The sequence below is a fragment of the Staurois parvus genome, unplaced genomic scaffold (assembly GCF_062004578.1).
Source record: "Staurois parvus isolate SC_StPar_1 unplaced genomic scaffold, SC_StPar_1.0 ptg002404l, whole genome shotgun sequence".
Lineage (NCBI taxonomy): Eukaryota > Metazoa > Chordata > Amphibia > Anura > Ranidae > Staurois > Staurois parvus.
The window spans coordinates 343351-366536 of record NW_028320200.1 but is presented as its reverse complement, the minus strand read 5'-3'; the positions used below and the strand labels follow the sequence as shown (position 1 = coordinate 366536).

At 50.4% G+C, this 23186-nt stretch overlaps 17 non-coding genes across 17 annotated transcripts; 10 read left to right on the top strand and 7 right to left on the bottom strand.

The window, feature by feature from the left end:
* Positions 1 to 367: 367 nt before the first annotated feature.
* Positions 368 to 441, top strand: TRNAN-GUU (transfer RNA asparagine (anticodon GUU)). The gene has a single exon. It is a non-coding gene; the product is annotated as a tRNA-Asn (tRNA).
* A 2381-nt stretch (positions 442 to 2822) lies between these two features.
* TRNAG-UCC (transfer RNA glycine (anticodon UCC)) lies at positions 2823 to 2894 on the bottom strand. The gene has a single exon. It is a non-coding gene; the product is annotated as a tRNA-Gly (tRNA).
* Positions 2895 to 3159: 265 nt separating this feature from the next.
* Positions 3160 to 3232, bottom strand: TRNAK-CUU (transfer RNA lysine (anticodon CUU)). Its single transcript has one exon. It is a non-coding gene; the product is annotated as a tRNA-Lys (tRNA).
* A 380-nt stretch (positions 3233 to 3612) lies between these two features.
* TRNAY-GUA (transfer RNA tyrosine (anticodon GUA)) lies at positions 3613 to 3699 on the top strand. The gene is given in 2 exon segments: positions 3613 to 3649; positions 3664 to 3699. It is a non-coding gene; the product is annotated as a tRNA-Tyr (tRNA).
* A 142-nt stretch (positions 3700 to 3841) lies between these two features.
* Positions 3842 to 3915, top strand: TRNAN-GUU (transfer RNA asparagine (anticodon GUU)). The gene has a single exon. It is a non-coding gene; the product is annotated as a tRNA-Asn (tRNA).
* Positions 3916 to 6633: 2718 nt separating this feature from the next.
* TRNAK-CUU (transfer RNA lysine (anticodon CUU)) lies at positions 6634 to 6706 on the bottom strand. Its single transcript has one exon. It is a non-coding gene; the product is annotated as a tRNA-Lys (tRNA).
* Positions 6707 to 7086: 380 nt separating this feature from the next.
* Positions 7087 to 7173, top strand: TRNAY-GUA (transfer RNA tyrosine (anticodon GUA)). Its single transcript is given in 2 exon segments — positions 7087 to 7123; positions 7138 to 7173. It is a non-coding gene; the product is annotated as a tRNA-Tyr (tRNA).
* A 142-nt stretch (positions 7174 to 7315) lies between these two features.
* Positions 7316 to 7389, top strand: TRNAN-GUU (transfer RNA asparagine (anticodon GUU)). Its single transcript has one exon. It is a non-coding gene; the product is annotated as a tRNA-Asn (tRNA).
* Positions 7390 to 9770: 2381 nt separating this feature from the next.
* Positions 9771 to 9842, bottom strand: TRNAG-UCC (transfer RNA glycine (anticodon UCC)). Its single transcript has one exon. It is a non-coding gene; the product is annotated as a tRNA-Gly (tRNA).
* Positions 9843 to 10561: 719 nt separating this feature from the next.
* TRNAY-GUA (transfer RNA tyrosine (anticodon GUA)) lies at positions 10562 to 10648 on the top strand. Its single transcript is given in 2 exon segments — positions 10562 to 10598; positions 10613 to 10648. It is a non-coding gene; the product is annotated as a tRNA-Tyr (tRNA).
* A 142-nt stretch (positions 10649 to 10790) lies between these two features.
* Positions 10791 to 10864, top strand: TRNAN-GUU (transfer RNA asparagine (anticodon GUU)). The gene has a single exon. It is a non-coding gene; the product is annotated as a tRNA-Asn (tRNA).
* Positions 10865 to 14035: 3171 nt separating this feature from the next.
* TRNAY-GUA (transfer RNA tyrosine (anticodon GUA)) lies at positions 14036 to 14122 on the top strand. Its single transcript is given in 2 exon segments — positions 14036 to 14072; positions 14087 to 14122. It is a non-coding gene; the product is annotated as a tRNA-Tyr (tRNA).
* A 2597-nt stretch (positions 14123 to 16719) lies between these two features.
* On the bottom strand, positions 16720 to 16791 carry TRNAG-UCC (transfer RNA glycine (anticodon UCC)). Its single transcript has one exon. It is a non-coding gene; the product is annotated as a tRNA-Gly (tRNA).
* A 3402-nt stretch (positions 16792 to 20193) lies between these two features.
* Positions 20194 to 20265, bottom strand: TRNAG-UCC (transfer RNA glycine (anticodon UCC)). Its single transcript has one exon. It is a non-coding gene; the product is annotated as a tRNA-Gly (tRNA).
* A 265-nt stretch (positions 20266 to 20530) lies between these two features.
* TRNAK-CUU (transfer RNA lysine (anticodon CUU)) lies at positions 20531 to 20603 on the bottom strand. The gene has a single exon. It is a non-coding gene; the product is annotated as a tRNA-Lys (tRNA).
* A 380-nt stretch (positions 20604 to 20983) lies between these two features.
* TRNAY-GUA (transfer RNA tyrosine (anticodon GUA)) lies at positions 20984 to 21070 on the top strand. The gene is given in 2 exon segments: positions 20984 to 21020; positions 21035 to 21070. It is a non-coding gene; the product is annotated as a tRNA-Tyr (tRNA).
* A 142-nt stretch (positions 21071 to 21212) lies between these two features.
* Positions 21213 to 21286, top strand: TRNAN-GUU (transfer RNA asparagine (anticodon GUU)). The gene has a single exon. It is a non-coding gene; the product is annotated as a tRNA-Asn (tRNA).
* Positions 21287 to 23186: the final 1900 nt, after the last annotated feature.

Here is a 23186-nt window from a genome sequence, read left to right as displayed (position 1 = left end):
ATAACGTCCGCCTAGGCATCTGCCCTTATCGGCCGAGGCGGCATCAAGCAATACCTCAACCTAGAAGGTCACATGCCAAGTGTTCAGCACTGGCTTTGCATTCAAGGGGTCACCTGTTAGCACACACATCTGACTTCCCTTCGATAGCTCAGCTGGTAGAGCGGAGGACTGTAGTAGATAATAATAGCAATCCTTAGGTCGCTGGTTCAATTTCGGCTCGAAGGAAGGGCTTTTTAGCCCGCGTCTCTCCCTTTTAGAAAGAAGGCAATCCCTCAGCTCTACAAATGTGCAATTGGGAAGCTTTTTAGGCACCTTGAGCTGATCTTTCATTTCTCCTTCGGGCCAATTCAAGCACACTCCGTGTGTGGTCTCTGTGGCGCAATCGGTTAGCGCGTTCGGCTGTTAACCGAAAGGTTGGTGGTTCGAGCCCACCCAGGGACGCTCACCTTTTCTGATTACCGTAGCCGGGACCGCTGCCATGTCTGACACCCACCTAGGAAGACAAAGCGTGTCCTTAGGCTTGCCTCACACGGCTGCCAATTGAGCCTTCACTGACCACATTCCTTGAAAACGGACTAGTAATATGTTGCATTCAATTGGTCTTGTTCTGGAATGTTGAAGATCTTTCCTAGTTTAGTCAAGCCACCTCTTCGCTTCCGCTGAGTCTAAGGAACAAACCCCAGCATTTCTATTCACACCTGAAGAGGCCTTAGTCCAATTACCATGGAATGTGTCCATGTTGATTGTCCAGGAACAGGAGGGGAGGTGTGAGAATTGTGGAGGCGCCCTTTTTCAAGTTACATCATCCCCTTGTTGGGTGTCAGGAAGCCTGCATAGCTAATAGTGCCTAAAGGCGTCAATTGATGTCAAATCGCCTGGAGAGAGGTGTTAATAATGTGGAAGACAGATAGTGTGGATGGACAAGCTTGTGTCCCAGTGTATTGCTGGCCTTGAAGTACACAGGGATGCAATGTTACTTAAAGATCCTTCTGACTTTTTCCGACACTCCAGTTCCATACGGGATGACTATATTTTTCCAAGTGTTCTGCTTCTCCCCAGTTTGTTTTCCTGAGCTTGCGGAGGTTTTAACCAAGACCCAGTCTGGGTAGCCACAAGCTTTCAAAGCCCTCCTGAGATGTCACGGTAGCACCCTCCTAGTCATGTGCTAGGATTTGTATAGTTGGCCTCTGCTTACCAGAAAGGCTGTCAGGTAAATTCAGTGTGGTATTCTGCTTAACAGAGTGCTGCGATGGATTAGTCAGGTCTGCTGATGATTCTCTGATGTTGTTTGAGTTTGTCAGAGTTCTTCCCGCCTTCGGGAAGCTGTGAGAGCTTTCCAGAACATGGGTGGGGGCTAGGCAAACGAACTGCATGAATATGGATACAGCCCTGGCCATTTGCAAGGGGGGGCATTCCAGTGGCATGCTGGGAGTGGCATGTATGTTCTGCCAGCACATGGGCTCAGCCTCTTTCCTGGGAGAGGGCCGAACAGCTGGGCTGGAGGCAGGCTGCCTCGCCTGGCGCAGGCTGCTATGCGGCCCCAGGTGGGTGGACCTGAGGGCCTGAAGCCAGTCAGGACGTCAATACCGCTTAACTAAGAGATCAGCTAGATGTCCTCAGTGTGAAATGTTCTAATTTTGGAGTATCCCACTACAATTCCCTGTCCCCAGCTCTACAAGAAAACTCCAAAAACAAACATCCCCAAGTGCGGTCATTGAAGACAAGGAGCGTTTGCGCGTGTGTGTATGTGGCTGAAGAAATACAGTGTGCCTGGCTGCGGGGCGAAGTAAAGGGAAACGGGGTCAAACATGCCAGCGTCCCTGGCAAGGGTGGCGTTACATCTGTGTTCTTTTGTTTTTAGACTCTTTTTGTTGCAACCATGTCAGCCGGATATTGCAGAGTCCTAAGAACCCCCAGCTTGTGTTCCAGTGGGTGGTGTGAGTCAAAAGGCAGATAGCGGTCTGTGTGGGTGGGTTTCCTGGAGACCTCCCTGCCCAAGTCAGCCCCTTCCTTGCCTTGTAAGACGCCGTCCAAAAGGGCTCATTTGCTATTCAGTGCCTCTTCCCGTGTACACTTGATGTATTGGTCCACTGACTTGATGCGTTCACTAAAAGCTTGTGTTTCTGATGCTCTACTCTCGAGCCAAGTATAATCCACATGCCTTAACAAACGACTTGGTCTTTTCCCCATGGAACAATTCAAGTCTCTCTTGTCCAGCTGCTCCATGCACAGGTTAGCTACAATGGGAAATACAAGTGATCCCATGGCACCGGCGTGTTTCTGTCTGTAAAAGTCATTGGGGTACTTGAAATGGGCTTGCTTGAGTCATAGGGCCAGCAATGAATGCACTTGGTCAAGCTTTAGTTCTTTTTGGCTGTCAAGAGTCTTCCCTCATTGCAGAGGTTTCCCACAATGTCAATAGCCTGCGCAAAGTGTATCCAAGTGAAAAGGCCTATGACATCATGGGACATGCTTGTTTCTTCTGGCTCCGACTTCAGTCTCCATTCCTTGTTGAGAAATTCTTTAGCATTCTTCAAAATGCTGCCAGTTATCTTGCCAGTTGAGGGTGTTGGAATGGTAGCCAGCTACTTAGCAATGCTGTGTGTGTGCCAGAGTTGATTGTTTGTGAATGAGTGTTTGAAATGGCTGAACCTTGTCCCTGGATAATGCTGTACTCCTTGAGCGAGTTAAAGCATGAGGCCGGAGCCTGTTGGGATGCGGCGGAATCTTTGCACTGTTGTCACTAAGGCAAGACAACTTAGGAGCTTTCTTGAAGGAGCTTTGGCCCTGTGGTGTTTTGTCAAGGGCGCAAAGAAGAAGACTGCGTTGGCCGGGAATCGAACCCGGGTCAACTGCTTGGAAGGCAGCTATGCTCACCACTATACCACCAACGCAAGGCTGTGCAGCAAGCATGCTGCTGGCTGTGTAGAACTAAGGCCACCCATGACATTGACTCCACAGACCCCCTGCTGCGCAAGGTCCATTTGCTGCCGTACCAAGTCACCTCTAGGAGGATGAGCTAGAAATATTTCCCCATTGGTGGAGAGAAAGGAAGCCAAGCCAGTAGATATGGTAAAGGTGTGATTGTGCAGTGCGCTTGAAGGAACTGGAGATACTGACACCTTTTGCAAAGGCCTTTGACTCGGCCAAAAAAAGGCACGCCCAACGTGGGGCTCGAACCCACGACCCTGAGATTAAGAGTCTCATGCTCTACCGACTGAGCTAGCCGGGCTACCGCACTCTGCTGCTTTGAGGCCTCTTACAGCTAGCAGGCTCTGACCACTCTTTCCTAGCTTTCGCCACAATTCCTTTGGCTAAACTCAATGTGCTTCCAAGTACTATTCTGCTCACTTGCTGTCAGGGCACAGGGTACATCACCATTTTTGACGGGACTTTGGAGGATCCCAACAAAATGCGCTGGCTCTTTACTAACCCTTTTCTCTCTGTGCAATACGTCAAGCCGTAGCCTCCCACGTAACGTCTGCCTAGGCATCTGCCCTTATCGGCCGAGGCGGCATCAAGCAAGACCTCAACCTAGAAGGTCAAATGCAAAGTGTTCAGCACTGGCTTTGCATTTGCAGGGTTCACGTGTTACCACACCCATCCGATTTCCCTTCGATAGCTCAGCTGGTAGAGCGGAGGACTGTAGTAGATAAAGTAGCAATCCTTAGGTCGCTGGTTCAATTCCGGCTCGAAGGAAGGGCTTTTTAGCCCGCGTCACTTCCTTTTAGAAAGAAGGCAATCCCTCAGCTCTACAAATGTGCAATTGGGAAGCTTTTTAGGCACCTTGAGTTGATCTTTCATTTCTCCTTCGGGCCAGTTCAAGCACGCTCCGTGTGTGGTCTCTGTGGCGCAATCGGTTAGCGCGTTCGGCTGTTAACCGAAAGGTTGGTGGTTCGAGCCCACCCAGGGACGCTCACCTTTTCTCATTACCTTAGCCGGGACCGCTGCCAAGTCTGACACCCACCTAGGAAGACAAAGCGTGTCCTTTGGCTCGCCTCACACGGCTGCCAATTGATCCTTCACTGACCACATTCCTTGAAAACGGACTAGTAATATGTCGCATTCAATTGGTCTACTTCTGGAATGTTGAAGATCTTTCGAAGTTTAGTCAAGCCACCTCTTCGCAGGAACAAACCCCAGCGTTTCTATTCACACCTGAAGAGGCCTTAGACCAATTACCATGGAATGTGTCCATGTTGATTGTCCAGGAACAGGAGGGGAGGTGTGAGAATTGTGGAGGCGCCCTTTTTCAAGTTACATCATCCCCTTGTTGGGTGTCAGGAAGCCTGCATAGCTAATAGTGCCTAGATTGACCTGGCTAAAGGCGTCAATTGATGTCAAATGGCCTGGAGAGAGGTGTTAATAATGTGGAAGACAGATAGTGTGGATGGACAAGCTCGTGTCCCAGTGTATTGCTGGCCTTGAAGTACACAGGGATGCGATGTTTCTTAAAGATCCTTCTGACTTTTTCCGACACTCCAGTTCCATACGGGATGAGTATATTTCTCCAAGTGTTCTGCTTCTCCCCAGTTTGTTTTCCTGAGCTTGTGGAGGTTTTAACCAAGACCCAGTGTGGGTAGCCACAAGCTTTCAAAGCCCTCCTGAGATGTCACGGTAGCACCCTCCTAGTCATGTGCTAGGATTTGTATAGTTGGCCTCTGCTTACCAGAGAGGCTGTCAGGTCAATTCAGTGTGGTATTCTGCTTAACAGATTGCTGCGATGGATTAGTCGGGTCTGCTGATGATTCTCTGATGTTGTTTGAGTTTGTCAGAGTTCTTCCCGCCTTCGGGAAGCTGTGAGAGCTTTCCAGAACATGGGTGGGGGCTAGGCAAACGAACAGCATGAATATGGATGCAGCCCTGGCCATTTGCAAGGGGGGGCATTCCAGTGGCATGCTGGGAGTGGCATGTATGTTCTGCCAGCACATGGGCTCAGCCTCTTTCCTGGGAGAGGGCCGAACAGCTGGGCTGGAGGCAGGCTGCCTCGCCTGGCGCAGGCTGCTATGCGGCCCCAGGTGGGTGGACCTGAGGGCCTGAAGCCAGTCAGGACGTCAATACCGCTTAACTAAGAGATCAGCTAGATGTCCTCAGTGTGAAAAGTTCTAATTTTGGAGTATCCCACTACAATTCCCTGTCCCCAGCTCTACAGGAAAACTCCAAAAACAAACATCCCCAAGTCCGGTGATTGAAGACAAGGAGCGTTTGCGCGTGTGTGTATGTGGCTGAAGAAATACAGTGTGCCTGGCTGCGGGGCGAAGTAAAGGGAAACCGGGGCAAACATGCCAGCGTCCCTGGCAAGGGTGCCGTTACATCTGTGTTCTTTTGTCTTTAGACTCTTTTTGTTGCTACCATGTCAGCCGGATATTGCAGAGTCCTAAGAAGCCCCAGCTTGTGTTCCAGTGGGTGGTGTGAGTCAAAGGGCAGATAACGGTCTGTGTGGGTAGGTTTCCCGGAGACCTCCCTGCCCAAGTCAGCCCCTTCCTTGCCTTGCAAGACGCCGTCCAAAAGGGGTCATTTGCTATTCAGTGCCTCTTCCCGTGTACACTTGATGTATTGGTCCACTGACTTGATGCGTTCACTAAAAGCTTGTGTTTCTGATGCTCTAATCTTGACCCAAGTATAATCCACATGCCTTAACAAACGACTTGGTCTTTTCCCCGTGGAACAATTCAAGTCTCTCTTGTCCAGCTGCTCCATGCACAGGTTAGCTACAATGGGAAATACAAGTGATACCATGGCAGCGGCGTGTTTCTGTCTGTAAAAGTCATTGGGGTACTTGAAATGGGCTTGCTTGAGTCAAAGGGCCAGCATTGAATGCACTTGGTCAAGCTTTAGTTCTTTTTGGCTGTCAAGAGTCTTCCCTCATTGCAGAGGTTTCCCACAATGTCAATAGCCTGCGCAAAGTGTATCCAAGTGAAAAGGCCTATGACATCATGGGACATGCTTGTTTCTTCTGGCTCCGACTTCAGTCTCCATTCCTTGTTGAGAAATTCTTTAGCATTCTTCAAAATGCTGCCAGTTATCTTGCCAGTTGAGGGTGTTGGAATGGTAGCCAGCTACTTAGCAATGCTGTGTGTGTGCCAGAGTTGATTGTTTGTGAATGAGTGTTTGAAATGGCTGAACCTTGTCCCTGGATAATGCTGTACTCCTTGAGCGAGTTAAAGTATGAGGCCGGAGCCTGTTGGGATGCGGCGGAATCTTTGCACTGTTGTCACTAAGGCAAGACAACTTAGGAGCTTTCTTGAAGGAGCTTTGGCCCTGTGGTGTTTTGTCAAGGGCGCAAAGAAGAAGACTGCGTTGGCCGGGAATCGAACCCAGGTCAACTGCTTGGAAGGCAGCTGTGCTCACCACTATACCACCAACGTAAGGTTGTGCAGCAAGCATGCTGCTGGCTGTGTAGAACTAAGGCCACCCATGACATTGACTCCACAGACCCCCTGCTGCGCAAGGTCCATTTGCTGCCGTACCAAGTCACCTCTAGGAGGATGAGCTAGAAATATTTCCCCATTGGTGGAGAGAAAGGAAGCCAAGCCACTAGATATGGTAAAGGTGTGATTGTGCAGTGCGCTTGAAGGAACTGGAGATACTGACACCTTTTGCAAAGGCCTTTGACTCGGCCAAAAAAAGGCACGCCCAACGTGGGGCTCGAACCCACGACCCTGAGATTAAGAGTCTCATGCTCTACCGACTGAGCTAGCCGGGCTACTGCACTCTGCTGCTTTGAGGCCTCTTACAGCTAGCAGGCTCTGACCACTCTTTCCTAACTTTCGCCACAATTCCTTTGGCTAAACTCAATGTGCTTCCAAGTACTATTCTGCTCACTTGCTGTCAGGGCACAGGGTACATCACCATTTTTGACGGGACTTTGGAGGATCCCAACAAAATGCGCTGGCTCTTTACTAACCCTTTTCTCTCTGTGCAATACGTCAAGCCGTAGCCTCCCACGTAACGTCTGCCTAGGCATCTGCCCTTATCGGCCGAGGCGGCATCAAGCAAGACCTCAACCTAGAAGGTCAAATGCAAAGTGTTCAGCACTGGCTTTGCATTTGCAGGGGTCACGTGTTACCCCACCCATCCGACTTCCCTTCGATAGCTCAGCTGGTAGAGCGGAGGACTGTAGTAGATAAAGTAGCAATCCTTAGGTCGCTGGTTCAATTCCGGCTCGAAGGAAGGGCTTTTTAGCCCGCGTCACTTCCTTTTAGAAAGAAGGCAATCCCTCAGCTCTACAAATGTGCAATTGGGAAGCTTTTTAGGCACCTTGAGTTGATCTTTCATTTCTCCTTCGGGCCAGTTCAAGCACGCTCCGTGTGTGGTCTCTGTGGCGCAATCGGTTAGCGCATTCGGCTGTTAACCGAAAGGTTGGTGGTTCGAGCCCACCCAGGGACGCTCACCTTTTCTCATTACCTTAGCCGGGACCGCTGCCAAGTCTGACACCCACCTAGGAAGACAAAGGGTGTCCTTTGGCTCGCCTCACACGGCTGCCAATTGATCCTTCACTGACCACATTCCTTGAAAACGGACTAGTAATATGTCGCTTTCAATTGGTCTACTTCTGGAATGTTGAAGATCTTTCGTAGTTTAGTCAAGCCACCTCTTCGCAGGAACAAACCCCAGCGTTTCTATTCACACCTGAAGAGGCCTTAGACCAATTACCATGGAATGTGTCCATGTTGATTGTCCAGGAACAGGAGGGGAGGTGTGAGAATTGTGGAGGCTCCCTTCTTCAAGTTACATCATCCCCTTGTTGGGTGTCAGGAAGCCTGCATAGCTAATAGTGCCTAGATTGACCTGGCTAAAGGCGTCAATTGATGTCAAATGGCCTGGAGAGAGGTGTTAATAATGTGGAAGACAGATAGTGTGGATGGACAAGCTCGTGTCCCAGTGTATTGCTGGCCTTGAAGTACACAGGGATGCGATGTTTCTTAAAGATCCTTCTGACTTTTTCCGACACTCCAGTTCCATACGGGATGACTATATTTCTCCAAGTGTTCTGCTTCTCCCCAGTTTGTTTTCCTGAGCTTGCGGAGGTTTTAACCAAGACCCAGTCTGGGTAGCCACAAGCTTTCAAAGCCCTCCTGAGATGTCACGGTAGCACCCTCCTAGTCATGTGCTAGGATTTGTATAGTTGGCCTCTGCTTACCAGAGAGGCTGTCAGGTCAATTCAGTGTGGTATTCTGCTTAACAGATTGCTGCGATGGATTAGTCGGGTCTGCTGATGATTCTCTGATGTTGTTTGAGTTTGTCAGAGTTCTTCCCGCCTTCGGGAAGCTGTGAGAGCTTTCCAGAACATGGGTGGGGGCTAGGCAAACGAACAGCATGAATATGGATGCAGCCCTGGCCATTTGCAAGGGGGGGCATTCCAGTGGCATGCTGGGAGTGGCATGTATGTTCTGCCAGCACATGGGCTCAGCCTCTTTCCTGGGAGAGGGCCGAACAGCTGGGCTGGAGGCAGGCTGCCTCGCCTGGCGCAGGCTGCTATGCGGCCCCAGGTGGGTGGACCTGAGGGCCTGAAGCCAGTCAGGACGTCAATACCGCTTAACTAAGAGATCAGCTAGATGTCCTCAGTGTGAAAAGTTCTAATTTTGGAGTATCCCACTACAATTCCCTGTCCCCAGCTCTACAGGAAAACTCCAAAAACAAACATCCCCAAGTCCGGTGATTGAAGACAAGGAGCGTTTGCGCGTGTGTGCATGTGGCTGAAGAAATACAGTGTGCCTGGCTGCGGGGCGAAGTAAAGGGAAACCGGGGCAAACATGCCAGCGTCCCTGGCAAGGGTGCCGTTACATCTGTGTTCTTTTGTCTTTAGACTCTTTTTGTTGCTACCATGTCAGCCGGATATTGCAGAGTCCTAAGAAGCCCCAGCTTGTGTTCCAGTGGGTGGTGTGAGTCAAAGGGCAGATAACGGTCTGTGTGGGTAGGTTTCCCGGAGACCTCCCTGCCCAAGTCAGCCCCTTCCTTGCCTTGCAAGACGCCGTCCAAAAGGGGTCATTTGCTATTCAGTGCCTCTTCCCGTGTACACTTGATGTATTGGTCCACTGACTTGATGCGTTCACTAAAAGCTTGTGTTTCTGATGCTCTAATCTTGACCCAAGTATAATCCACATGCCTTAACAAACGACTTGGTCTTTTCCCCGTGGAACAATTCAAGTCTCTCTTGTCCAGCTGCTCCATGCACAGGTTAGCTACAATGGGAAACACAAGTGATCCCATGGCAGCGGCGTGTTTCTGTCTGTAAAAGTCATTGGGGTACTTGAAATGGGCTTGCTTGAGTCAAAGGGCCAGCAATGAATGCACTTGGTCAAGCTTTAGTTCTTTTTGGCTGTCAAGAGTCTTCCCTCATTGCAGAGGTTTCCCACAATGTCAATAGCCTGCGCAAAGTGTATCCAAGTGAAAAGGCCTATGACATCATGGGACATGCTTGTTTCTTCTGGCTCCGACTTCAGTCTCCATTCCTTGTTGAGAAATTCTTTAGCATTCTTCAAAATGCTGCCAGTTATCTTGCCAGTTGAGGGTGTTGGAATGGTAGCCAGCTACTTAGCAATGCTGTGTGTGTGCCAGAGTTGATTGTTTGTGAATGAGTGTTTGAAATGGCTGAACCTTGTCCCTGGATAATGCTGTACTCCTTGAGCGAGTTAAAGCATGAGGCCGGAGCCTGTTGGGATGCGGCGGAATCTTTGCACTGTTGTCACTAAGGCAAGACAACTTAGGAGCTTTCTTGAAGGAGCTTTGGCCCTGTGGTGTTTTGTCAAGGGCGCAAAGAAGAAGACTGCGTTGGCCGGGAATCGAACCCGGGTCAACTGCTTGGAAGGCAGCTATGCTCACCACTATACCACCAACGCAAGGCTGTGCAGCAAGCATGCTGCTGGCTGTGTAGAACTAAGGCCACCCATGACATTGACTCCACAGACCCCCTGCTGCGCAAGGTCCATTTGCTGCCGGTACCAAGTCACCTCTAGGAGGATGAGCTAGAAATATTTCCCCATTGGTGGAGAGAAAGGAAGCCAAGCCACTAGATATGGTAAAGGTGTGATTGTGCAGTGCGCTTGAAGGAACTGGAGATACTGACACCTTTTGCAAAGGCCTTTGACTCGGCCAAAAAAAGGCACGCCCAACGTGGGGCTCGAACCCACGACCCTGAGATTAAGAGTCTCATGCGCTACCGACTGAGCTAGCCGGGCTACCGCACTCTGCTGCTTTGAGGCCTCTTACAGCTAGCAGGCTCTGACCACTCTTTCCTAACTTTCGCCACAATTCCTTTGGCTAAACTCAATGTGCTTCCAAGTACTATTCTGCTCACTTGCTGTCAGGGCACAGGGTACATCACCATTTTTGACGGGACTTTGGAGGATCCCAACAAAATGCGCTGGCTCTTTACTAACCCTTTTCTCTCTGTGCAATACGTCAAGCCGTAGCCTCCCACGTAACGTCTGCCTAGGCATCTGCCCTTATCGGCCGAGGCGGCATCAAGCAAGACCTCAACCTAGAAGGTCAAATGCAAAGTGTTCAGCACTGGCTTTGCATTTGCAGGGGTCACGTGTTACCCCACCCATCCGACTTCCCTTCGATAGCTCAGCTGGTAGAGCGGAGGACTGTAGTAGATAAAGTAGCAATCCTTAGGTCGCTGGTTCAATTCCGGCTCGAAGGAAGGGCTTTTTAGCCCGCGTCACTTCCTTTTAGAAAGAAGGCAATCCCTCAGCTCTACAAATGTGCAATTGGGAAGCTTTTTAGGCACCTTGAGTTGATCTTTCATTTCTCCTTCGGGCCAGTTCAAGCACGCTCTGTGTGTGGTCTCTGTGGCGCAATCGGTTAGCGCGTTCGGCTGTTAACCGAAAGGTTGGTGGTTCGAGCCCACCCAGGGACGCTCACCTTTTCTCATTACCTTAGCCGGGACCGCTGCCAAGTCTGACACCCACCTAGGAAGACAAAGGGTGTCCTTTGGCTCGCCTCACACGGCTGCCAATTGATCCTTCACTGACCACATTCCTTGAAAACGGACTAGTAATATGTCGCTTTCAATTGGTCTACTTCTGGAATGTTGAAGATCTTTCGTAGTTTAGTCAAGCCACCTCTTCGCAGGAACAAACCCCAGCGTTTCTATTCACACCTGAAGAGGCCTTAGACCAATTACCATGGAATGTGTCCATGTTGATTGTCCAGGAACAGGAGGGGAGGTGTGAGAATTGTGGAGGCTCCCTTCTTCAAGTTACATCATCCCCTTGTTGGGTGTCAGGAAGCCTGCATAGCTAATAGTGCCTAGATTGACCTGGCTAAAGGCGTCAATTGATGTCAAATGGCCTGGAGAGAGGTGTTAATAATGTGGAAGACAGATAGTGTGGATGGACAAGCTCGTGTCCCAGTGTATTGCTGGCCTTGAAGTACACAGGGATGCGATGTTTCTTAAAGATCCTTCTGACTTTTTCCGACACTCCAGTTCCATACGGGATGACTATATTTCTCCAAGTGTTCTGCTTCTCCCCAGTTTGTTTTCCTGAGCTTGCGGAGGTTTTAACCAAGACCCAGTCTGGGTAGCCACAAGCTTTCAAAGCCCTCCTGAGATGTCACGGTAGCACCCTCCTAGTCATGTGCTAGGATTTGTATAGTTGGCCTCTGCTTACCAGAGAGGCTGTCAGGTCAATTCAGTGTGGTATTCTGCTTAACAGATTGCTGCGATGGATTAGTCGGGTCTGCTGATGATTCTCTGATGTTGTTTGAGTTTGTCAGAGTTCTTCCCGCCTTCGGGAAGCTGTGAGAGCTTTCCAGAACATGGGTGGGGGCTAGGCAAACGAACAGCATGAATATGGATGCAGCCCTGGCCATTTGCAAGGGGGGGCATTCCAGTGGCATGCTGGGAGTGGCATGTATGTTCTGCCAGCACATGGGCTCAGCCTCTTTCCTGGGAGAGGGCCGAACAGCTGGGCTGGAGGCAGGCTGCCTCGCCTGGCGCAGGCTGCTATGCGGCCCCAGGTGGGTGGACCTGAGGGCCTGAAGCCAGTCAGGACGTCAATACCGCTTAACTAAGAGATCAGCTAGATGTCCTCAGTGTGAAAAGTTCTAATTTTGGAGTATCCCACTACAATTCCCTGTCCCCAGCTCTACAGGAAAACTCCAAAAACAAACATCCCCAAGTCCGGTGATTGAAGACAAGGAGCGTTTGCGCGTGTGTGCATGTGGCTGAAGAAATACAGTGTGCCTGGCTCCGGGGCGAAGTAAAGGGAAACCGGGGCAAACATGCCAGCGTCCCTGGCAAGGGTGCCGTTACATCTGTGTTCTTTTGTCTTTAGACTCTTTTTGTTGCTACCATGTCAGCCGGATATTGCAGAGTCCTAAGAAGCCCCAGCTTGTGTTCCAGTGGGTGGTGTGAGTCAAAGGGCAGATAACGGTCTGTGTGGGTAGGTTTCCCGGAGACCTCCCTGCCCAAGTCAGCCCCTTCCTTGCCTTGCAAGACGCCGTCCAAAAGGGGTCATTTGCTATTCAGTGCCTCTTCCCGTGTACACTTGATGTATTGGTCCACTGACTTGATGCGTTCACTAAAAGCTTGTGTTTCTGATGCTCTAATCTTGACCCAAGTATAATCCACATGCCTTAACAAACGACTTGGTCTTTTCCCCGTGGAACAATTCAAGTCTCTCTTGTCCAGCTGCTCCATGCACAGGTTAGCTACAATGGGAAATACAAGTGATACCATGGCAGCGGCGTGTTTCTGTCTGTAAAAGTCATTGGGGTACTTGAAATGGGCTTGCTTGAGTCAAAGGGCCAGCAATGAATGCACTTGGTCAAGCTTTAGTTCTTTTTGGCTGTCAAGAGTCTTCCCTCATTGCAGAGGTTTCCCACAATGTCAATAGCCTGCGCAAAGTGTATCCAAGTGAAAAGGCCTATGACATCATGGGACATGCTTGTTTCTTCTGGCTCCGACTTCAGTCTCCATTCCTTGTTGAGAAATTCTTTAGCATTCTTCAAAATGCTGCCAGTTATCTTGCCAGTTGAGGGTGTTGGAATGGTAGCCAGCTACTTAGCAATGCTGTGTGTGTGCCAGAGTTGATTGTTTGTGAATGAGTGTTTGAAATGGCTGAACCTTGTCCCTGGATAATGCTGTACTCCTTGAGCGAGTTAAAGTATGAGGCCGGAGCCTGTTGGGATGCGGCGGAATCTTTGCACTGTTGTCACTAAGGCAAGACAACTTAGGAGCTTTCTTGAAGGAGCTTTGGCCCTGTGGTGTTTTGTCAAGGGCGCAAAGAAGAAGACTGCGTTGGCTGGGAATCGAACCCGGGTCAACTGCTTGGAAGGCAGCTGTGCTCACCACTATACCACCAACGTAAGGTTGTGCAGCAAGCATGCTGCTGGCTGTGTAGAACTAAGGCCACCCATGACATTGACTCCACAGACCCCCTGCTGCGCAAGGTCCATTTGCTGCCGTACCAAGTCACCTCTAGGAGGATGAGCTAGAAATATTTCCCCATTGGTGGAGAGAAAGGAAGCCAAGCCACTAGATATGGTAAAGGTGTGATTGTGCAGTGCGCTTGAAGGAACTGGAGATACTGACACCTTTTGCAAAGGCCTTTGACTCGGCCAAAAAAAGGCACGCCCAACGTGGGGCTCGAACCCACGACCCTGAGATTAAGAGTCTCATGCGCTACCGACTGAGCTAGCCGGGCTACTGCACTCTGCTGCTTTGAGGCCTCTTACAGCTAGCAGGCTCTGACCACTCTTTCCTAACTTTCGCCACAATTCCTTTGGCTAAACTCAATGTGCTTCCAAGTACTATTCTGCTCACTTGCTGTCAGGGCACAGGGTACATCACCATTTTTGACGGGACTTTGGAGGATCCCAACAAAATGCGCTGGCTCTTTACTAACCCTTTTCTCTCTGTGCAATACGTCAAGCCGTAGCCTCCCACGTAACGTTTGCCTAGGCATCTGCCCTTATCGGCCGAGGCGGCATCAAGCAAGACCTCAACCTAGAAGGTCAAATGCAAAGTGTTCAGCACTGGCTTTGCATTTGCAGGGGTCACGTGTTACCCCACCCATCCGACTTCCCTTCGATAGCTCAGCTGGTAGAGCGGAGGACTGTAGTAGATAAAGTAGCAATCCTTAGGTCGCTGGTTCAATTCCGGCTCGAAGGAAGGGCTTTTTAGCCCGCGTCACTTCCTTTTAGAAAGAAGGCAATCCCTCAGCTCTACAAATGTGCAATTGGGAAGCTTTTTAGGCACCTTGAGTTGATCTTTCATTTCTCCTTCGGGCCAGTTCAAGCACGCTCCGTGTGTGGTCTCTGTGGCGCAATCAGTTAGCGCGTTCGGCTGTTAACCGAAAGGTTGGTGGTTCGAGCCCACCCAGGGACGCTCACCTTTTCTCATTACCTTAGCCGGGACCGCTGCCAAGTCTGACACCCACCTAGGAAGACAAAGGGTGTCCTTTGGCTCGCCTCACACGGCTGCCAATTGATCCTTCACTGACCACATTCCTTGAAAACGGACTAGTAATATGTCGCTTTCAATTGGTCTACTTCTGGAATGTTGAAGATCTTTCGTAGTTTAGTCAAGCCACCTCTTCGCAGGAACAAACCCCAGCGTTTCTATTCACACCTGAAGAGGCCTTAGACCAATTACCATGGAATGTGTCCATGTTGATTGTCCAGGAACAGGAGGGGAGGTGTGAGAATTGTGGAGGCTCCCTTCTTCAAGTTACATCATCCCCTTGTTGGGTGTCAGGAAGCCTGCATAGCTAATAGTGCCTAGATTGACCTGGCTAAAGGCGTCAATTGATGTCAAATGGCCTGGAGAGAGGTGTTAATAATGTGGAAGACAGATAGTGTGGATGGACAAGCTCGTGTCCCAGTGTATTGCTGGCCTTGAAGTACACAGGGATGCGATGTTTCTTAAAGATCCTTCTGACTTTTTCCGACACTCCAGTTCCATACGGGATGACTATATTTCTCCAAGTGTTCTGCTTCTCCCCAGTTTGTTTTCCTGAGCTTGCGGAGGTTTTAACCAAGACCCAGTCTGGGTAGCCACAAGCTTTCAAAGCCCTCCTGAGATGTCACGGTAGCACCCTCCTAGTCATGTGCTAGGATTTGTATAGTTGGCCTCTGCTTACCAGAGAGGCTGTCAGGTCAATTCAGTGTGGTATTCTGCTTAACAGATTGCTGCGATGGATTAGTCGGGTCTGCTGATGATTCTCTGATGTTGTTTGAGTTTGTCAGAGTTCTTCCCGCCTTCGGGAAGCTGTGAGAGCTTTCCAGAACATGGGTGGGGGCTAGGCAAACGAACAGCATGAATATGGATGCAGCCCTGGCCATTTGCAAGGGGGGGCATTCCAGTGGCATGCTGGGAGTGGCATGTATGTTCTGCCAGCACATGGGCTCAGCCTCTTTCCTGGGAGAGGGCCGAACAGCTGGGCTGGAGGCAGGCTGCCTCGCCTGGCGCAGGCTGCTATGCGGCCCCAGGTGGGTGGACCTGAGGGCCTGAAGCCAGTCAGGACGTCAATACCGCTTAACTAAGAGATCAGCTAGATGTCCTCAGTGTGAAAAGTTCTAATTTTGGAGTATCCCACTACAATTCCCTGTCCCCAGCTCTACAGGAAAACTCCAAAAACAAACATCCCCAAGTCCGGTGATTGAAGACAAGGAGCGTTTGCGCGTGTGTGCATGTGGCTGAAGAAATACAGTGTGCCTGGCTGCGGGGCGAAGTAAAGGGAAACCGGGGCAAACATGCCAGCGTCCCTGGCAAGGGTGCCGTTACATCTGTGTTCTTTTGTCTTTAGACTCTTTTTGTTGCTACCATGTCAGCCAGATATTGCAGAGTCCTAAGAAGCCCCAGCTTGTGTTCCAGTGGGTGGTGTGAGTCAAAGGGCAGATAACGGTCTGTGTGGGTAGGTTTCCCGGAGACCTCCCTGCCCAAGTCAGCCCCTTCCTTGCCTTGCAAGACGCCGTCCAAAAGGGGTCATTTGCTATTCAGTGCCTCTTCCCGTGTACACTTGATGTATTGGTCCACTGACTTGATGCGTTCACTAAAAGCTTGTGTTTCTGATGCTCTAATCTTGACCCAAGTATAATCCACATGCCTTAACAAACGACTTGGTCTTTTCCCCGTGGAACAATTCAAGTCTCTCTTGTCCAGCTGCTCCATGCACAGGTTAGCTACAATGGGAAATACAAGTGATCCCATGGCAGCGGCGTGTTTCTGTCTGTAAAAGTCATTGGGGTACTTGAAATGGGCTTGCTTGAGTCAAAGGGCCAGCAATGAATGCACTTGGTCAAGCTTTAGTTCTTTTTGGCTGTCAAGAGTCTTCCCTCATTGCAGAGGTTTCCCACAATGTCAATAGCCTGCGCAAAGTGTATCCAAGTGAAAAGGCCTATGACATCATGGGACATGCTTGTTTCTTCTGGCTCCGACTTCAGTCTCCATTCCTTGTTGAGAAATTCTTTAGCATTCTTCAAAATGCTGCCAGTTATCTTGCCAGTTGAGGGTGTTGGAATGGTAGCCAGCTACTTAGCAATGCTGTGTGTGTGCCAGAGTTGATTGTTTGTGAATGAGTGTTTGAAATGGCTGAACCTTGTCCCTGGATAATGCTGTACTCCTTGAGCGAGTTAAAGCATGAGGCCGGAGCCTGTTGGGATGCGGCGGAATCTTTGCACTGTTGTCACTAAGGCAAGACAACTTAGGAGCTTTCTTGAAGGAGCTTTGGCCCTGTGGTGTTTTGTCAAGGGCGCAAAGAAGAAGACTGCGTTGGCCGGGAATCGAACCCGGGTCAACTGCTTGGAAGGCAGCTATGCTCACCACTATACCACCAACGCAAGGCTGTGCAGCAAGCATGCTGCTGGCTGTGTAGAACTAAGGCCACCCATGACATTGACTCCACAGACCCCCTGCTGCGCAAGGTCCATTTGCTGCCGTACCAAGTCACCTCTAGGAGGATGAGCTAGAAATATTTCCCCATTGGTGGAGAGAAAGGAAGCCAAGCCAGTAGATATGGTAAAGGTGTGATTGTGCAGTGCGCTTGAAGGAACTGGAGATACTGACACCTTTTGCAAAGGCCTTTGACTCGGCCAAAAAAAGGCACGCCCAATGTGGGGCTTGAACCCACGACCCTGAGATTAAGAGTCTCATGCTCTACCGACTGAGCTAGCCGGGCTACCGCACTCTGCTGCTTTGAGGCCTCTTACAGCTAGCAGGCTATGACCACTCTTTCCTAGCTTTCGCCACAATTCCTTTGGCTAAACTCAATGTGCTTCCAAGTACTATTCTGCTCACTTGCTGTCAGGGCACAGGGTACATCACCATTTTTGACGGGACTTTGGAGGATCCCAACAAAATGCGCTGGCTCTTTACTAACCCTTTTCTCTCTGTGCAATACGTCAAGCCGTAGCCTCCCACGTAACGTCTGCCTAGGCATCTGCCCTTATCGGCCGAGGCGGCATCAAGCAAGACCTCAACCTAGAAGGTCAAATGCAAAGTGTTCAGCACTGGCTTTGCATTTGCAGGGGTCACGTGTTACCCCACCCATCCGACTTCCCTTCGATAGCTCAGCTGGTAGAGCGGAGGACTGTAGTAGATAAAGTAGCAATCCTTAGGTCGCTGGTTCAATTCCGGCTCAAAGGAAGGGCTTTTTAGCCCGCGTCACTTCCTTTTAGAAAGAAGGCAATCCCTCAGCTCTATAAATGTGCAATTGGGAAGCTTTTTAGGCACCTTGAGTTGATCTTTCATTTCTCCTTCGGGCCAGTTCAAGCACGCTCCGTGTGTGGTCTCTGTGGCGCAATCGGTTAGCGCGTTCGGCTGTTAACCAAAAGGTTGGTGGTTCGAACCCACCCAGGGACGCTCACCTTTTCTCACTACCTTAGCCGGGACCGCTGCCAAGTCTGACACCCACCTAGGAAGACAAAGCGTGTCCTTTGGCTCGCCTCACACGGCTGCCAATTGATCCTTCACTGACCACATTCCTTGAAAACGGACTAGTAATATGTCGCATTCAATTGGTCTACTTCTGGAATGTTGAAGATCTTTCGTAGTTTAGTCAAGCCACCTCTTCGCAGGAACAAACCCCAGCGTTTCTATTCACACCTGAAGAGGCCTTAGACCAATTACCATGGAATGTGTCCATGTTGATTGTCCAGGAACAGGAGGGGAGGTGTGAGAATTGTGGAGGCGCCCTTTTTCAAGTTACATCATCCCCTTGTTGGGTGTCAGGAAGCCTGCATAGCTAATAGTGCCTAGATTGACCTGGCTAAAGGCGTCAATTGATGTCAAATGGCCTGGAGAGAGGTGTTAATAATGTGGAAGACAGATAGTGTGGATGGACAAGCTCGTGTCCCAGTGTATTGCTGGCCTTGAAGTACACAGGGATGCGATGTTTCTTAAAGATCCTTCTGACTTTTTCCGACACTCCAGTTCCATACGGGATGACTATATTTCTCCAAGTGTTCTGCTTCTCCCCAGTTTGTTTTCCTGAGCTTGCGGAGGTTTTAACCAAGACCCAGTCTGGGTAGCCACAAGCTTTCAAAGCCCTCCTGAGATGTCACGGTAGCACCCTCCTAGTCATGTGCTAGGATTTGTATAGTTGGCCTCTGCTTACCAGAGAGGCTGTCAGGTCAATTCAGTGTGGTATTCTGCTTAACAGATTGCTGCGATGGATTAGTCGGGTCTGCTGATGATTCTCTGATGTTGTTTGAGTTTGTCAGAGTTCTTCCCGCCTTCGGGAAGCTGTGAGAGCTTTCCAGAACATGGGCGGGGGCTAGGCAAACGAACAGCATGAATATGGATGCAGCCCTGGCCATTTGCAAGGGGGGGCATTCCAGTGGCATGCTGGGAGTGGCATGTATGTTCTGCCAGCACATGGGCTCAGCCTCTTTCCTGGGAGAGGGCCGAACAGCTGGGCTGGAGGCAGGCTGCCTCGCCTGGCGCAGGCTGCTATGCGGCCCCAGGTGGGTGGACCTGAGGGCCTGAAGCCAGTCAGGACGTCAATACCGCTTAACTAAGAGATCAGCTAGATGTCCTCAGTGTGAAAAGTTCTAATTTTGGAGTATCCCACTACAATTCCCTGTCCCCAGCTCTACAGGAAAACTCCAAAAACAAACATCCCCAAGTCCGGTGATTGAAGACAAGGAGCGTTTGCGCGTGTGTGCATGTGGCTGAAGAAATACAGTGTGCCTGGCTGCGGGGCGAAGTAAAGGGAAACCGGGGCAAACATGCCAGCGTCCCTGGCAAGGGTGCCGTTACATCTGTGTTCTTTTGTCTTTAGACTCTTTTTGTTGCTACCATGTCAGCCGGATATTGCAGAGTCCTAAGAAGCCCCAGCTTGTGTTCCAGTGGGTGGTGTGAGTCAAAGGGCAGATAACGGTCTGTGTGGGTAGGTTTCCCGGAGACCTCCCTGCCCAAGTCAGCCCCTTCCTTGCCTTGCAAGACGCCGTCCAAAAGGGGTCATTTGCTATTCAGTGCCTCTTCCCGTGTACACTTGATGTATTGGTCCACTGACTTGATGCGTTCACTAAAAGCTTGTGTTTCTGATGCTCTAATCTTGACCCAAGTATAATCCACATGCCTTAACAAACGACTTGGTCTTTTCCCCGTGGAACAATTCAAGTCTCTCTTGTCCAGCTGCTCCATGCACAGGTTAGCTACAATGGGAAACACAAGTGATCCCATGGCAGCGGCGTGTTTCTGTCTGTAAAAGTCATTGGGGTACTTGAAATGGGCTTGCTTGAGTCAAAGGGCCAGCAATGAATGCACTTGGTGAAGCTTTAGTTCTTTTTGGCTGTCAAGAGTCTTCCCTCATTGCAGAGGTTTCCCACAATGTCAATAGCCTGCGCAAAGTGTATCCAAGTGAAAAGGCCTATGACATCATGGGACATGCTTGTTTCTTCTGGCTCCGACTTCAGTCTCCATTCCTTGTTGAGAAATTCTTTAGCATTCTTCAAAATGCTGCCAGTTATCTTGCCAGTTGAGGGTGTTGGAATGGTAGCCAGCTACTTAGCAATGCTGTGTGTGTGCCAGAGTTGATTGTTTGTGAATGAGTGTTTGAAATGGCTGAACCTTGTCCCTGGATAATGCTGTACTCCTTGAGCGAGTTAAAGCATGAGGCCGGAGCCTGTTGGGATGCGGCGGAATCTTTGCACTGTTGTCACTAAGGCAAGACAACTTAGGAGCTTTCTTGAAGGAGCTTTGGCCCTGTGGTGTTTTGTCAAGGGCGCAAAGAAGAAGACTGCGTTGGCCGGGAATCGAACCCGGGTCAACTGCTTGGAAGGCAGCTATGCTCACCACTATACCACCAACGCAAGGCTGTGCAGCAAGCATGCTGCTGGCTGTGTAGAACTAAGGCCACCCATGACATTGACTCCACAGACCCCCTGCTGCGCAAGGTCCATTTGCTGCCGTACCAAGTCACCTCTAGGAGGATGAGCTAGAAATATTTCCCCATTGGTGGAGAGAAAGGAAGCCAAGCCACTAGATATGGTAAAGGTGTGATTGTGCAGCGCGCTTGAAGGAACTGGAGATACTGACACCTTTTGCAAAGGCTTTTGACTCGGCCAAAAAAAGGCACGCCCAACGTGGGGCTCGAACCCACGACCCTGAGATTAAGAGTCTCATGCTCTACCGACTGAGCTAGCTGGGCTACCGCACTCTGCTGCTTTGAGGCCTCTTACAGCTAGCAGGCTCTGACCACTCTTTCCTAGCTTTCGCCACAATTCCTTTGGCTAAACTCAATGTGCTTCCAAGTACTATTCTGCTCACTTGCTGTCAGGGCACAGGGTACATCACCATTTTTGACGGGACTTTGGAGGATCCCAACAAAATGCGCTGGCTCTTTACTAACCCTTTTCTCTCTGTGCAATACGTCAAGCCGTAGCCTCCCACGTAACGTCTGCCTAGGCATCTGCCCTTATCGGCCGAGGCGGCATCAAGCAAGACCTCAACCTAGAAGGTCAAATGCAAAGTGTTCAGCACTGGCTTTGCATTTGCAGGGGTCACGTGTTACCCCACCCATCCGACTTCCCTTCGATAGCTCAGCTGGTAGAGCGGAGGACTGTAGTAGATAAAGTAGCAATCCTTAGGTCGCTGGTTCAATTCCGGCTCGAAGGAAGGGCTTTTTAGCCCGCGTCACTTCCTTTTAGAAAGAAGGCAATCCCTCAGCTCTACAAATGTGCAATTGGGAAGCTTTTTAGGCACCTTGAGTTGATCTTTCATTTCTCCTTCGGGCCAGTTCAAGCACGCTCCGTGTGTGGTCTCTGTGGCGCAATCGGTTAGCGCGTTCGGCTGTTAACCGAAAGGTTGGTGGTTCGAGCCCACCCAGGGACGCTTACCTTAGCCGGGACCGCTGCCAAGTCTGACACCCACCTAGGAAGACAAAGCGTGTCCTTTGGCTCGCCTCACACGGCTGCCAATTGATCCTTCACTGACCACATTCCTTGAAAACGGACTAGTAATATGTCGCATTCAATTGGTCTACTTCTGGAATGTTGAAGATCTTTCGTAGTTTAGTCAAGCCACCTCTTCGCAGGAACAAACCCCAGCGTTTCTATTCACACCTGAAGAGGCCTTAGACCAATTACCATGGAATGTGTCCATGTTGATTGTCCAGGAACAGGAGGGGAGGTGTGAGAATTGTGGAGGCGCCCTTTTTCAAGTTACATCATCCCCTTGTTGGGTGTCAGGAAGCCTGCATAGCTAATAGTGCCTAGATTGACCTGGCTAAAGGCGTCAATTGATGTCAAATGGCCTGGAGAGAGGTGTTAATAATGTGGAAGACAGATAGTGTGGATGGACAAGCTCGTGTCCCAGTGTATTGCTGGCCTTGAAGTACACAGGGATGCGATGTTTCTTAAAGATCCTTCTGACTTTTTCCGACACTCCAGTTCCATACGGGATGACTATATTTCTCCAAGTGTTCTGCTTCTCCCCAGTTTGTTTTCCTGAGCTTGCGGAGGTTTTAACCAAGACCCAGTCTGGGTAGCCACAAGCTTTCAAAGCCCTCCTGAGATGTCACGGTAGCACCCTCCTAGTCATGTGCTAGGATTTGTATAGTTGGCCTCTGCTTACCAGAGAGGCTGTCAGGTCAATTCAGTGTGGTATTCTGCTTAACAGATTGCTGCGATGGATTAGTTGGGTCTGCTGATGATTCTCTGATGTTGTTTGAGTTTGTCAGAGTTCTTCCCGCCTTCGGGAAGCTGTGAGAGCTTTCCAGAACATGGGTGGGGGCTAGGCAAACGAACAGCATGAATATGGATGCAGCCCTGGCCATTTGCAAGGGGGGGCATTCCAGTGGCATGCTGGGAGTGGCATGTATGTTCTGCCAGCACATGGGCTCAGCCTCTTTCCTGGGAGAGGGCCGAACAGCTGGGCTGGAGGCAGGCTGCCTCGCCTGGCGCAGGCTGCTATGCGGCCCCAGGTGGGTGGACCTGAGGGCCTGAAGCCAGTCAGGACGTCAATACCGCTTAACTAAGAGATCAGCTAGATGTCCTCAGTGTGAAAAGTTCTAATTTTGGAGTATCCCACTACAATTCCCTGTCCCCAGCTCTACAGGAAAACTCCAAAAACAAACATCCCCAAGTCCGGTGATTGAAGACAAGGAGCGTTTGCGCGTGTGTGCATGTGGCTGAAGAAATACAGTGTGCCTGGCTGCGGGGCGAAGTAAAGGGAAACCGGGGCAAACATGCCAGCGTCCCTGGCAAGGGTGCCGTTACATCTGTGTTCTTTTGTCTTTAGACTCTTTTTGTTGCTACCATGTCAGCCGGATATTGCAGAGTCCTAAGAAGCCCCAGCTTGTGTTCCAGTGGGTGGTGTGAGTCAAAGGGCAGATAACGGTCTGTGTGGGTAGGTTTCCCGGAGACCTCCCTGCCCAAGTCAGCCCCTTCCTTGCCTTGCAAGACGCCGTCCAAAAGGGGTCATTTGCTATTCAGTGCCTCTGTGAGGGACCGCCGAGCGGCACCACTAGCACTCCACTGGTCAGGCGTGCCCAGAGCGCGGAGTCTAAGCCCCAGGGTACTTGTTCACCAGGGCCCCTGATGGTGGGGATGGACTTGTAGTACCCCGAGACCAGGTCGCCTCTACTGAGCACACCTGTCAGTGGTAGTGGTGTTCGCCAGGGGCTCCAACCAGGGAGAGCCAGATGTGAGGAGGTCGGGTGACCCCGATGGGATGGATGGATGGATGGCTGAGCAAGTGCGTAGTCAGACAGGCCGAGTCGGTATTGTAGAGG